The following is a 15603-nucleotide window of genomic DNA, read 5'->3' as shown; positions in this document are numbered from 1 at the left end:
TAATACTTTGTTGTAGCAGATGTTTTGCATAGAAACTGGAGCACTCTTAGCATGCTTTGGTTAACACTGCGGTTAAGGTAAAACACAGATTAAGAGCTTGGTTAAGCACATCCTTTCTCATGTCACCATTGATATTTTCAGTATTAATCCAAGACAGCTTTCCCAAAAGTTACTGTGAGTTGTCTTAAAAACATTAATCACACTTTAGTTTCCATGAGCAAAAACTCTATTTCGTCATGCAGTATTTCACATGGAATGCTTGTATCCATTTTGTTTAGCTTGGTGAATTGTGAAAACACCAGGAACAGTGATGAAATAAGCCAATAAGTCAATAAACTCAACCAAAATGCTCAGTGGAGTGGGCGTGTTTATCTTGAAAAGTCCGTGTGACTCTTTATTGGCATGGCTTGTTGTTTATATATATATATTATAATCATGAACATACAGTTACTGAAACAACAGTAGCAAAACTCATCTCTGACATATTTGTCTTATATCAAACTCAGTAATTAGTTATTAGCATTAAAGTTTTATTTCATTGAATGAAATTTGCACTTCTAAGATGTAAACTCATAATTGTCACCCACTGACAAGTTTCTTTTGAGCCGAGCCTGGAGTCCAGTCCATGGTTATTTTGAGCATAGGGTTTGGGTAAATGGATTGTTCCTCCCCAGTCCCCTCAAATTCTACCCCCACTTTTGGAGCAGAGGTGGAGGAAGCTTATCCAGCACCTATCTGGTTGGCGGAGGCCTGTGACAGATGAATGCCTTACTCACCCCCACTCCCACACACACTCCCACCCCCAACTGCAACCCTAGGCCCTGAGCCCAGTGTCAGGCTTAACTCCAACCTGCTGCGTTCACAACAACAAAAAAGTTTAATTAAACACTGGGCGGGGGGAGGGGGAGTGTGTAAAGGAGAGACAGGCCTCCTCACTTCAGCGCCTTCAACAAGCGACATGCAAATGTGTAAAATAGTGAGTCACAGCTCTACAGCTTCACATTCCTCAGTGACTGACTGTCGCCTTTATTAAAGCTGCTGCACAATAGAGAAAGAGACAGCAGGCTGACGTGGAGTCTCAGCCAGGCCTGCCTCACAAAGTAGGTCTGTCTTTCTGTCAAGGAGTAAGTAAGGAACACATTTCTTGCTGTGCCATGTTTTCCCTAAAACTTAAAGACTAATTAATAATCTCACTTCAGGTTTGTGACTCCCTCTTTTCATTATATTACATGTAGAGCACATGTCTCCATCGCAAGCAGAGGAGCAGCCTGGGTAATAACCACTCACTTATTGGGGAGACTCCGACCTGTTAGGCGAGGGCCATGTGAATGATGAGGGTAGCCGAGCTAAGGTCGTATTCACACCAAATCCGGCCTTACATCAACTAACACACGGTTGTGGAGCAGTGTGGGAGGACACAACTGAGTGAACTCCGCCTAGATTTTCAGCTTCCTGTTTCCAGCTCATGTTTTGAGGGTGACTGTTCTCTCTCCAGACAAGTTTCTCCATCCTTCCATGCTGGTGCAATCTCCTGGTAGCATGATGTTTGAGGCAACCATCAGCATGACAGAAACTTTGATGGACCTCTGACCTCTGTATGCGAGTATATGATAGCATGTTTCATCCTGACACCGAAAATGTCATGTCAACCTGAGCTTGTAATAAAAATAAGAAACATGTTTTTGTTATTTTATAATTTAGTGCAAACAGGTTGAACAATACTGTCAATCTGATCTTATTGCCAGTTTATGTGATTGTCTACTATGGCACGACATCATGAGTTTCTCCAAAAGCTGATTCTGTTTCAACTTTTGCTGCAAGGTCACTGCATTTTTTTTTATTTTATTTTATTTTATTTTATTGTCCGAACGTTGCCGCCACAGTCTAAATGCATTACTCACACTCAAAATCAATGGGAGAATGGCATTTTCATTGCATTTAACAATTGACATTGTTTGAATGCGGCCCAACACTACTGCTAGTGAGCTAATCTGCTAGCATGTTTATATCTTTATATTACAATGGATATATTTCAGTAGGTACTGATATTTGTGTTTTTGTGATTCATCTGCACCTTCTGTGGAATGTTTTTCAGTTCAGACAATCGATCAAATGTAGCAGTTATTTATATTAGAGGATAACATTTTACATTTTTTTCCTATATCATCGTAATATTATGCAGATGCTTAATGAACAGTTACTTCACTAAAGAAATTATCTAAAGTAATAAATTAGATTATGTCGTGCTATCAGAGTTCAAAAGTCAAGTTGAATCAGTTTTTGAAATGGCTTCACATTATTTTTTAAATTGCTTCACTAACATCTTTATTAAGAAAACCTACGTGTGGAACAGCTGACATAAGAGAAAAGAAGAGAGTAGGGAGTTTAAACACCAGAAAGCTATTTAAGACACAAATGATACAGAATTTAAACCAAGAGCAACCTTCTCACTCCCACTGGCACTGACTTAAGTATTCAAAAATAATTGGAATAATCTAATGATCTTCAGGTGACACTAAGGTAAATGAAGTGTTTTCATCACTGTTCCATGCTTGGATAATTTCCTGTCAGAGCAGTTGGATGAATTAATCCAGTTTCATCCAGCATGCAGACAAACCATACAGGGGGCCATCATATGTAAAAACAACTGCTGTCTGGATTAACAAGCAAGAAAGCAATCTGCTATTCTGAGTCAGTATTTGCAGCTTACACATGGTGCCATACGGAGCAGCAGTCTGAGTGATCTGCTGGAAGCTAATTGGTGTGAGGGTAAACAAACATGCTTACAATACACAATGCAGTCACAAGCAACTATAAACTTCATGCATAGCAAATTATACTTACCAACAGGATAACAACTCCCTCCTGCTTTACACCTGCACTGTATGGTAATGCAGAGATAGGGACTGCACTGTGTGACTTTTTATTTTTTTTCAGTGCTTTTCATTTGTATTTTGTTTTGTTCGAGGATTTGCTTGATATTTCATTCAACTCCCACAACACAGAGATGGAGACACAAGTTTGAGCTGGACTCGAGACTTAACTCAACACATGCCAAAAGTGGGTGGTCATATACAATGGCCATATTTAAATCCCTTCATGTTTTATTACACCGTGTACACACAGTGATGTGTTTCTCATGGGCAACAAATAGGGATGATCTCTTGAAAAGAAGACTGGGTCAACAAGTTACTTGCATAACTTTTAAAGAGGTGATCATTATTAGCATCCTCTCAATTTTAAACAGTGAACATATGTTATCAAAGCCTGTATCTTTTCCTCTGAGCCAGAATCTACTGAAAACAAAGAAATCAGTGAGGCTGCTGTCGCACTTGATAATGTGTTCTGCTACACATACAGACAAGGAATTAAAAACAAACCTTTTAAAACGCAGTGCAGTTACAAGCACTTTTACATTGTACCATTATCACATTATCAGTAAGAACCGATGAGCTTGAAGCTGGGAGCCACTCATGAAGCTGGGAGCCACTCATGAAGTCAAAAAATATTTAAAGATGGACTAACTTTTTTTTGGCTTTGGACTTTTCACTGGACGTTTTCTGAAATAAGTCAAAATTATTAAAGTCAATAAGTAAGTTTAAGTATAGGATGGACCATGTGTGTGTTTTGAATTGTAATGAAGATGTTGACACTTTGTTAAACTGTGTGTAATCTCGGAGACGAGCAATGCTTTTGTGTCTGTAACCACTTTCTATTCGCAACACACTGTTGGTGGTATTTTACAAGCAGTGGGAAGAGCTGCAGCTGTCTGCTAATGGCCTGTCAGAGCTAATTCTGCTATTGAATGGTAATAGAGCTTTATAACAGTCAATAATTGCCCACTGAAGTGTAACTAGTAGCACTCTTAGCACAGAATTGTATGGTACAGAATAATACCCTCACAAACATAATTCACAAAGCTTTTTAATCAGTGCCAGACATATGCGAGATTAAAGCACCTCTCCGTTTCAAAAAAAACCCCAAAGATTTTTGAAGACAGAGTGTAACAGTGTGATGCTTCCTGCTCTGCTAACATTTCCCACCTTCCCTTGAAAGAGGAGACAGGTTGTTTATAATTTATAGCGCTCCTTCTAAAGTCTCACTGGGGAGATTTACTGTGGGTACTCCATCTCATCCTCCCTCTCTCTCCTCTGCACACACACCCACACACCACTGCACATCTTAAATCTATTCCTGTCTGGCCCCCCAACAACAATGGCACCTCAAAAGAACTCCAATTGCCTTGTGAACCTTAACCCCACCCCCCCTTTTAAAATCCAACAACAATGAATGCTGCCGGAGCTCAGATGGAGAAGCAGTCAACCTCCATTTAGCAACGGATCCACCATTACTCACATTCATGTTCACTTGTCCACAACATGGCAGTGTTGCATAAACTAAATCTAGGTGTTGTGCTTGATGCAAAAACAAGAAAATTGAAAAAGGTGAATCCTAGCCTTGCCCAAAATTGCAGTGAAAAACTGAATTTCAAACAAATGTAGCGTGTGATCAGCAGTGATGTAAATATAACAGAGTAACATCCCTCATAATGTTTTTTTTTTGTTCCAGACAAAATCAGTGGTCCGAAATAAGGGATGTGTTGTTGTACTTCTGTTATTTATTTGACAACAATGTTATGATTGTGAACACTGAAAAAATACTCAGTGTGTAAAGTTATACTCACTGTGGATAAACAGGAAATGAAAAAAGTGCCACCCACTGTGACACTTAAAAGACATCTCATACTGCCAAGGCTGGGGGTGACCAAGACTAAACCTCCAAAGGTGATGAAAACTTAAAACAAACAAACAAAAACTGCTGACAAATCAGTTTTGCTGTTCTTAAAGCTACCAGGCTAAAACCTGTAGCCTTTTTTTCCATAAGAAAAGTCTAGCGATTAAAGGAGCACTCCAACTGTTACATGTGCATAAACATTCATTTCCCAGTTGTGTTTTATACCACTCAACTTGTGAAAACAGTTGTGCAATGTCATCAAAATAACATTTGTGATGTCATTGGGGTTATGTTGACTTGAGCTGCATTTACCAGGCAGAGAGCGGAGTCTTGTACCTGGCACTACAAGAAAGGCCCCAGCATCACTAGAGGGTTCATCCCCTCTGGACTATGAAAGTCAGCTCCAAATTTAGTGTCCAAATTTAGTTACCAGTAGTTTTTGGGATATACTATCGTGGATAAAAGTGTTGGTCAAGGGGTATTTTTGATAAAAGAGTCACACTACATAGGAGCGCTCTTCTGGGAACCACAGATATCCATTCAGTACTCAGTGGTAATCTAAGCAGAGATTGGCCAGATCAAGGTGTGGTATTCTGTGAATCTATTAAAGTATCCAAAGGTGTTTCTAAAAATATACACTTTTAGATGCCAGTGAGTGTATGAACTTTTCTTAAAATGGGCAAGTTACTCATGGAAAACAAATGCAAGTTAACTGAAAATGAATTTCTCTACAGCATTCTGACAGTTGGGGACATGACAATAAGCACTGCAGTTCATTTCCTCCACGGGGAATTAGTGTGGATAGTGGGAGTCGCAGTAAGAGGATTCTGGTCTGTTCGAGCATCTTAAAGAGAAGTAGATACATGGCCAAATCCCCGAGGTTTCACGTTGAGGGAGAAATGTTGTTGCCTGACAGTGGCTCACCAAAACAAATCTCTGTTGTGACTTCACTAATTGCTCCGGCCGTCTCTAATACCTGATTAGCACAATAAAGTGATTTACACGCCACCCGAGGATTTTCTCACTACCTGTCTGTGTGAGGGTCTGTATTCTCTCCTGGCTCTTATTGAGATGTCATCCATGTGAACCAGGAGTCTGCAACACATTGTAAAGTATGCTTTGTTTTCTCTAAACCAGGTGGATGTCCAGTTAAATCTCCAAGTTCAACATGCAAATGTCTACAGTTCATGAAAACAGCTGACCTCCTCTCTAATGATATTTTCTCTGTATGGTATAAAGAGATTGTCAAGCCTCAATCTGTTGTCCTGTCCTCTGGCCTCCTGTCTGCAGTAATCTTGATGAAGAGTTAATAAGCCAGAAAGACAGCGGCTCCCAGCAGTGGCCCCCCAGTGGGCCCCACGACCTTCCAAAACATCCTCCATTAACCCTTCATCACCCAAACCTGGTCTGAAGTATGCACGCTCAAATGCTCAAGTAATGAAAGGGATTTGAACAAAGCTAGAAGGGATCAAAGCAAACATCCTCCAGGAATATGTGGAAGGTAAATATAACAGTAAAACATTGCATTCCATTTAGCTTTTGATATTGTGTCTGTCTTACAGCTTAGCTCTGACAATACTACTTGGAATTCCCAGCAGGGGAGAGAGGACAGACCAGACAGGAATGTTTTTTGTTCTTCTGGTGCATCATTTTTTACTGTATTACAGGGCTGTGCAGTTTGTGGCAGTTACCTGATGCTATAAGGTTAATTATTCAACCTAAATGAAAAGTCACAGACATTCAGAAATGTAAGGTTTGTAAAATTTCAAAGAAATGCTCAGTTCATTTTACACATGACAGTTAGTCTTTTTCTACATAAGGAGCTGGTGAAAACAGTTGTTCTTCTTCTAAAAGACTTTTCTATCCCACGTTTTCTCTGGGACCATCAGTCTCATTAACACATACTAGCGGTGAGTCAGGGGCCTTTGGAGCTGCTGAGGGTTTCTGATCCTGAGCAGTCATTTCCTTTTCCTGGTAGGTAATCCAGGTTGATGTTGGAGATTGGCAGTGTTATAACTTGTAAACATTTTGTGGATCTCAGTTTCGTAAATGCAATCTTGTAACACTGTCAAACTACATTAATTCCACAAAACGCTCATGAATGACTCTAAATCCTATTTAAAATGACGTGTAAAGCTGTATAATCTAAATATAAAATATGTACTGTGAATCCACTCTAAAATCACTATTGAAGACTTTCCCTTCACTCAAGCTGTAAACTTCAGATACGTAGGTTACCCCAGAGCATAAACTGCTGTGACCAGATTACAAACTGACAGATAGTCTAAATGTGAACATAATTTCAGATCACGGTGCTTTCTCCCCCATGTGGAATATGATCAGAGGACAGGAATGTAACACATGTAACATTTACATTATATATTACATTTCAACACCTATCCAACACTTAACTACAACAATGAGAGTCAGACCTTATCACCCAACATCAGTGTTGGACTTCACTAATGCTCTTGTTTTTAAATAGGAGCAGCCAGGTTCCAAAATCTGATGGAAAGACTGAAACCAAAAGAGTGTGTATATACTTTTGGCTATATCTTGTAAAAATTAGTAAGACATACTGTCATTATAGAGGCAGGAACAATTCAGTTTCAATTCAATTCAGTTTATTTATATATTCAAAACAAAAGTTACTTTCCAATTAGAGCAGGTCTAGACCAAACTCTTTGTACTGTGATTTCTATAGCCCCATGAAAAATCATATGGGTAAAATGCTTTACTTGTACTGTACTGACTGTTGAACACAGCATAATATTATTATGCCATGCTATGAAAGTATTCAAGCCTGGATAAAACCCCATCAGGAGAAAGTCATTAAGTGAACAGCCACCAACCTGGCAGTGGTCAGCAGTGATCATGACTTCTGGTCCTCTAGGAGTCAAGTGCAGGTTCCAGATGTTTCAGCACTCCTCCCACCAGGTACAGGCTGCCAGCCACCAGCACAGATACATGGCCCGCCTCTCTCTGCCTGTCAGGGAGCCCGGTGGACTGAGACTCCAGCTCCTTTCTCTGGCTGATCCACTGGAGGGCGCTAAGGATACAGGAGTACACCTGGCTGTGACTCACAGAGCTGGTCACCAGAGGGCGATGGTGGAGGTTGCTCGTTTCTGTTGCTTTCAGGCTCTATCAGATGTTCTGGTTTTCTCTGCAGCGAGCCAACATGTGCTGCACGCACACACTGATGCCACGGTGGGCTGCAGAGAACAGGAAATTTGGAAAAAAGTGTTCATATTGAAGATTTCCAAAAAAAAAAAAAGAGACACTTGTTTTAAAAATTGCCTTCTTCTTCGTTCTTGCTGTCAGCCATGTAAATATAATGTGTGCATACAGTATATACACCAGTTCAATACAATAATTTATCAACTCTTGCAAGTACAGAGGTGATGCGGAATAAATCAGTATCAATCACATATAAAAATCAGATAGGACAGTTCTCAGTAGGACAGCTAGATAGTGCTAACACATACAGAGAAACAGAGAAACAAAGTCATCTCAATCAAAATGTCAGTCGAGCTTTTGGATACAAATTCAGATAGAAAAACAGTTTGATTTTTTTTAATATTGTCTTTCCCAGTTGACTTTGTAATAATATCTTTCCAATTTAGGTTTAGATGTATTTCCTGGATAGTGGTTGTTTTACATCTGACAGACCTCTGACATCGTCAGCATCCATCAGTGAACATACTAATCCTACTAACACTGTTTCCCTGCCACAAGTCACACAGAGTCACATGGTTTGTAGGGACATACACTGGCAATGGTGTTTAGTTTGTTTTATGCAGTTGTACTCGAGTTTCTGTTATAATCACCGCCAGCAGTCTGAGTAAAGCAGCAGAGTCCCTCTCTCCTGATGTGTTAAAGAGCAAGATTTTGACTCCAGGGCCTCTGGAAGACCAGAGACTGCTTGAAAGGGCCAGTTCTCAAAATGGCAAAAAAAAGAGATATTTGTGAGGTTTTTTTTTTTTTTAGCTCCACTCCAACATCATAAACTCCATTCATGTCCACTGTAATGGGGTGCATGCAGAAATGTCAGACATACTGTTCTGTTCAAAAGCTAGACAAACAAAAAAAATTGCCTGAATCCTCATGTCCACCCTCCACACTTAGACTTGTGGTCTAAGCCCTGGCAGACTCCAGTCACACATGCTCTGACATGTTCACTGTAACTCCCTGCCATCACGTTCAAGGCTGCAGAAGCTGCTGATAAACAGCCTTAAAAGCTACAGTAATAAAAGTAATTTGTCTATTAATTTTTCTCTCTCTTTGTCTAAGAGTCTAAAATGTGTGTGTGTGTGTGCGTGTGTGTGATTATGGCAACATTTAAAATAACAGTACCTTCACACTTAACTATTCCATCCATTTTCTATACCGGGGGAGCTGGAGCCTATCCCAGCTGACTACGGGCGAGAGGCGGGGTTCACCCTGGACTGGTCACCAGTCAATCACAGGGCCAACACACAAAGACAGACAACCACACACTCTCACACTCACACCTAGGGTCAATGTAGAGTAGCCAATTAACCTAATGTGCATGTTTTTGGTATTGTGGGAGGAAGCCGGAGTACCCGGAGAAAACCCACGCAGGCACAGGGAGAACATGCAAACTCCACATAGCACCAGGACCCTCTGTCTGTCTGTCTGTCTATCTGTCCTCTGAATATAATATATACGTTATTAGTGCTCTCACACTGAGTTTGGATTTTCGGGAGCGTATCCTGTTTCGTCCGAACCACACCTGTAGACCTGGGGGTATTAGAAAGTGATAGGAAGAAAGTCACATAGTAATACTTTTAATTATACTTATTTCTTGCCTTGAATTAAGTCTTCAGTCAGGCTTTAACTCTCTGAGAAGAAATGTGGGTGAAAAAAGCATTTACTTTTGAAGAAATAGGTTGCACATGGAGACAAACAAAAATAAATATCTGCAAGCAAAACAGTTTAAGCTCTTAATTTCACGCAAGAATTCAGGGAGCAACTGTCGATATCTACTGATCTTTCACCAGTATACATGGTGCAGTTGTTCACTACTTCCTCTCAGTGTCTTCTGGGTAAGAAGAGTGAAATCAGCAGGTGGCAAACTCCATGAAAACTTGCCTTTCAGAATGGCTGTGCTGAGCTGGAACATGGCTGCCTGGGAGTCCTGTGTGCAGGCGGCTTGAACTAGACCGAAGTCATCTGAAAGAAGTCACATCTGTAGGATTTCCTCACAGTCCACACTATCTTAAATCACCTATAGACAGTATGGAAGGATGAGCAGTGTTCACAGCCTCACAGGTAAGCATCTTGCCTTCTTCAGAGTAAAAGCCAGTAAATTGTAGTATTTGACTTTTGACCGCTTCAGTAAAATGTTGTGCGTTCAGATTAAGCTTCTCCTGTCTGAACTTCAGTGCATCTATACATTTATTTGTAGTGTTTTGATTTAAAGCTGTGTGTAATTTTGACCAGAACGCATTCATATCCACTTGTAGAACATATTTTTCTATAGCTATATCTATAGCCTTGTTTTCCTTTTTTTGTAAAGTCTGGTGACTTTCTTTATTTATTTGCACCTATTTACTCAAATAATACTTACAATAACTTTTGTCCCCTCTCTACATGACCTCTTATTTTGTATATGTTTAATTTATTGCTTAATTTCAATGTAAGCACCTGAAGTTTAGCACCTTTGTGATTTTTGCTCTGCATTTTTGTTGTTGTGTTTGCTGTTGTGCACAGTGGAGAAACACTGACATCAAAGGCCTCTGTAGGCTATGAATTACCTCTCTATGGAGACTTTGTCGGTCAGAATAATATAAAATACATATATAATAATAATAATGGATCTATAGAATTTAAATTTAAGTAAAAGCAATACATTAGATATGACCGTGCAGCTCTCTTCTTACGATATATACATTTTCAGTATCATAAAGAAAACGCCTTGCAAGTAGAAGCCCTTTGCTTAAGTGCACCAACTTGTCATCATTTTTTTTACATATATTCATTTCTAAAGACTGTAGCATTTCTGCATTCGAAAGAGACAAATACTCAAAATCAGTATGTGGACACTGGCTTGCCTCAAAACAGCAATTACTCATGCTTTTCCAATGCATGAAAAGCATGAACCTCCTCAACCTCCTCTCTCCTGGACCTTGTGGTGCTGCAGCCAGCTGTTGCTTAGCTGCAGAGCGAGTGAAGCATCTCATACTGATCCAGCTCGGGACAGACCCAAAGAGGACACTGCAGAGGACAGGTCTTCATGAGTCACAGACAAGTTTAGAGGCCTTTATTACATAGAAGATTCAAAAGAGTATCAAATCCATCCACCAGCTAAAGACCATAGCATAGTTAAAACAGCAGAGATGATTTTTCACTGTCAGCCTACTGCTACACACCTACAACAAGAAGGTTGTTCAAATTTTAGTGGTAATACCAAAACAGACATGCAATGTAGATTTTCTTAGTTATTTTCCTTTTTGACTGACATACTGAAATACTCTTCTTTCTACATTTTGCTTGATTCTTGATCACAAATGTGTATCTATTTTGGCTTCTTAAGCCCTAAAAATGACCTTTAGCAGGACTGAATGTTAAGTTGCTGAAATGTGTTGAACAGCTCCAATGATGGCCACATCTCTGACTGTATCCAGAGGTGTGGTATAAAAATTCAAAAGTAAAGCAGTTCTGTATTCATAAGAGTTTGCATACAAAATCTGAATTTGCAAAGTAAATAATAATTATCATTATAGGGGACTACAAAGTACAACATTTTCTTACATGTGGTTCAATTAAAATGGGAAACGTACTATAAAGTACTTTCCACCAGTGACTGCGTTGAAGTTCGTCATCTCCCTGCAAATACAAAAGGCAGTACTTTTTTCCATCGCCATTAGAGTCTCAACCTTGTGTGTCCTTGTTGCATTTTTAAAGGCACTTGTTTCATTTGACGCTGCATATCTTCTAAATGAAATAATCCAAGCCAGACTAAAGTTTTCTAAATGTCCATTTTATTGTCCCGTACAGTCTGAGGACATCAGTGAAGTGAACTGAAATTGTCAGCACCCTCTTTCTTTTTGAATAATAAAGTAGGTCTCTTTTCTGAGGCCTCATACTCACACTAATGACTCAAAATGAGTGTAATAAAACATTTAAAGCTGCATACATTTACATACATACATTCCCTCTGCTTCTCAGATTTCTGTGAGTGGTTTGTGTCATTAAGATTAATCAGCTGAAACTCTTAACTGGACAGGCTGTCTAGTCTCAGCAGTCAGGTTTGAGACCATGACATGATGCATTCACTGGACAAGAACAAGCACTATGTCGCACTGTTTGATATGCTCGACCAATGCATTTTATTTAGATGTTTTTACTCAGAACTGGTGTCGTGCATACATGCCTGGTAGAACACCAGAGATGACGGTCTCAGAACAACCTAACTCTGAATAAATAAGGGAGTATCACAAGGTTCCGGGTTCTGTCCTTCAGTCATGTCTGTATTTGGCTCCTCTACAACTCAGACTTTACTGCATAATGCTGACAAGACAACAACATTTTTTTTTCTCAAGAACCCATAACTACAGGTTGCATCAATACCTTTAATGGTACTGAAACTGAAATTGTCCAATCTTATAGAAACCTGTGATTTGGCTGTCAAGGGCACTCTCAGCCTGTGGGGCAGCTGAAAGCACAGAAACTAAAGACAAAAATGGGCTTCTAATATTGGAATAAAGCATGTTTGCGTCTTGAAGAAAATAAGGATGGTTGTGTGGTCAACCATCATGTATCAGTTCAATCACCAAGACATCCTTCATTCTCATGCTGTCACTTGACCTTAAAACAACTTTACTACTATAAAAAATAAACACAGGTTGTACAACATTTTGTTTTGTTAGTTTGTAACACTTAGTGAGGGGACTTTGTTTAACCTTGAATATTCCAGCCTTCTGCCAAGCAATGTCCTCCATAGTGTCTCCAAGCAAGCTGCAGTGATCAAGGCCAAGAGATGACCCCACACACCCATGGTCTCCTGTGGAATAAGCACAATGTTTAAATACCGCAGCATGAACACAAAACATTTTGTTTCCATTTCCAAAGCAAGACAGAAAATTAACCTATATTTATTTGCATTATTCAGCCCAGCCATTACAATACTCAAAACATTAATTGATTATGTTCATACTGCCTTCCAATCCCAACTTCAATCACTCCAAATCCACCTGTGTTTGCAAAAATGCCACTGAGAACAGATACAGACTTAATGTGTGTGTGTGTGTGTGTGTGGCTCATCCGTTCCTGCAGGAAGACATAGAAGGCAAGTGGAGTCAGGAAGTGGAAATAGAAAGACACAGTGCCTCTGTGATCGTCCTGTACAAAAGTCAAACTGTTATTTGTTGGAAGAGATCACTGGGTTTAGCTTTTAGCTTAAGGTGTTTCTTTAAAGGGTTTGGTGCATCATTTGACTCTTCAACTGCTGCCTACTTCAGTGTCAAGGAACAGGCTGCTATGATGTAGAGCTATGAAAAATAGAAAAACATTACAGCAAAAGGCAACACTGTTGCTGTAAATAAGAAAAGACAGGAATGCTTTGCAGGAATGTGTAAACTACTAAGTGCTCTCTAAATATTTTGTTTATTTCTGACATGACAAGTGCACATTGTAGACCTCACATTCAATTTCCACCAGAGATACATAAAGTATTCAGACTCTGATAAACTTTGAACTCCACACAACACATTTAAACGCTGTACACAGGAATTGTATCCAGTCCTGATACTGTCCCATAATGAAGGATACCGTAAGTGTAATGAATTTTTCACTATTACAAATGAATTTTTTCATCAGTCTTTTAGCTGTAATAGCAGCTGGGTAAAATAGACACTGGAAGTAATTCAGAACAAAGAATAAAAACACTGGTCTGGACTGCCCTGCTGTAATTAGATTAGACTTTGTTCTGTGGTATTACTAACAATGCAGTCTGCAGATAAATATATTCCTTCAGCTGAGAATCTGTATCAGTTCAGTTTTCTATGAGATGCAGCCATGTTAACACTGTAATTGTGAGCATGTTAGCATGCTGGAAAGACTCCAAATAAATACATGCATTCATCTTTCATCCATCCATCCATTTTCTATACGTCAGGGTCACGGGGGGGGCTGGAGCCTATCCCAGCTGACTACGGGCGAGAGGCGGGGTTCACCCTGGACTGGTCGCCAGTCAATCACAGGGCCTGCACTCATTTTTAATTAGCTTAAAGTCACATGGAATGAATCACGAACAGATCTCCAGAGCATACCTTTGGGTCCTTTAACTGCTCATAAGCTTCCCAAAAGTACTTTGTGAAAAGCTGCTTGCTGATTGGCCATCCATTGATGCATATTCTCTCTCTGACATGAACCAGGTGTGGAGAGCTGAGGGCAGAAAATTGTCAGGTCTCTCACTGTTTGATTTCCTGTTTTATTTTTTAGGATTCCCTCATTTCCTGTTTGTGTTCGTTGTTGGTGTCTTTACTTTCCTTGATTGTCTGTTGTTTGCACCTGTGTCTCATTAGCCCTTCCTTCATGTGCATTTATAGACCTGCCCTTCGATTGCCCCGATTGTCTGCATCCTCCTCGTGTTACGCTTTCAGTCTAGTATCTCTTCCTTGTGTTTTTCGCTCCTGTCTGTTTTTGGACTTACCTTTTGCTTAGCGTTTTTGTACCTTTGCCTGTGCTGACTGCCTTTTTGTGTATCGACCTTGGACTGAAATAAACCTCCCTCCACACCTATTTGCCACTGGTCTGCTCTGTGGGTCCAAGCTAGTCTGTACAAACCTGACTGGTTAACCTGTCAGGATATGCAGATACAGCTGTGAGTCAATCCACTGGAAAGGTTTTATAGGTACCAAAAGTAAAAAAAAAAAAAAAAAAGTCTTTAGCTAAAATGCCATTAGAACATGAAAACCATCTTAATAAACCTGTAATTGTGAAATATTTTGCGCTTAATTTGTAACTGTTTCATCACAAGAGCTAGCGGTCTTTCCGTTTAATTCATTCATTTTTTTGCCCTCTTTCCTCATACAAACTGATTTCACCACTGCTTAGGACTGCTCAGAATTGAGATTAATTAATGCATATTCCCTATATCCCCTTTGAACCTTCAATCAGTCCTACACAAGTCCCATTTTTCCACAGTTGATCGCAATCACGTGTGGAGTCTTTGAAGACACTGTAGGACTGTGGACACAATTATTAACTGATTAGAGAGCAACCATGTAAGACAAAGTCCAAGGATTATAAACAAAGACCTAGATTCATATCTGTTACCTTCTGAATAATAATAATTATTATTATTAATTGGATTTGAAGGGGGGCGGCACAGTGGTGGAGTGGTTAGCACTGTCGCCTCATAGCAAGAGGGTTCCAGGTTCGAATCCCGGTCTGGGCCCTTCTATGTGGAGTTTGCATGTTCTCCCTGTGCCTGCGTGGGTTTTCTCCGGGTTCTCTGGCTTCTTCCCACAATACCAAAAACATGTACATTAGGTTAATTGGCTACTCTAAATTGCCCCTAGGTGTGAGTGTGACAGTGTGTGGTTGTTTGTCTTTGTGTGTTGGCCCTGCGATTGACTGACCAGTGATTGACTGACCAGGGTGAACCCCGCCTCTCACCCATAGTCAGCTGGGATAGGCTCCAGCTCCCCTGCGACCCTGATGGATAAGCGGTATAGAAAATGGATGGATGGATTTGAAGGGTATCTGTGAGTCATTATTATAATGTGGTGACTAGCTGTATAAACTGAACTAGTACAACCAGTATAATGTGAATGTTGATGGCATAATACTTGATTCTTTAAGAATTTGTTAATGCATTTGATAACAATTTCTTTAGTGTTA

This window comes from Scatophagus argus, chromosome 4 (assembly GCF_020382885.2).
Source record: "Scatophagus argus isolate fScaArg1 chromosome 4, fScaArg1.pri, whole genome shotgun sequence".
Classification (NCBI taxonomy): domain Eukaryota; kingdom Metazoa; phylum Chordata; class Actinopteri; family Scatophagidae; genus Scatophagus; species Scatophagus argus.
The sequence above is the reverse complement of the archived record's forward strand: the minus strand, read 5'-3'. Positions refer to the sequence as shown.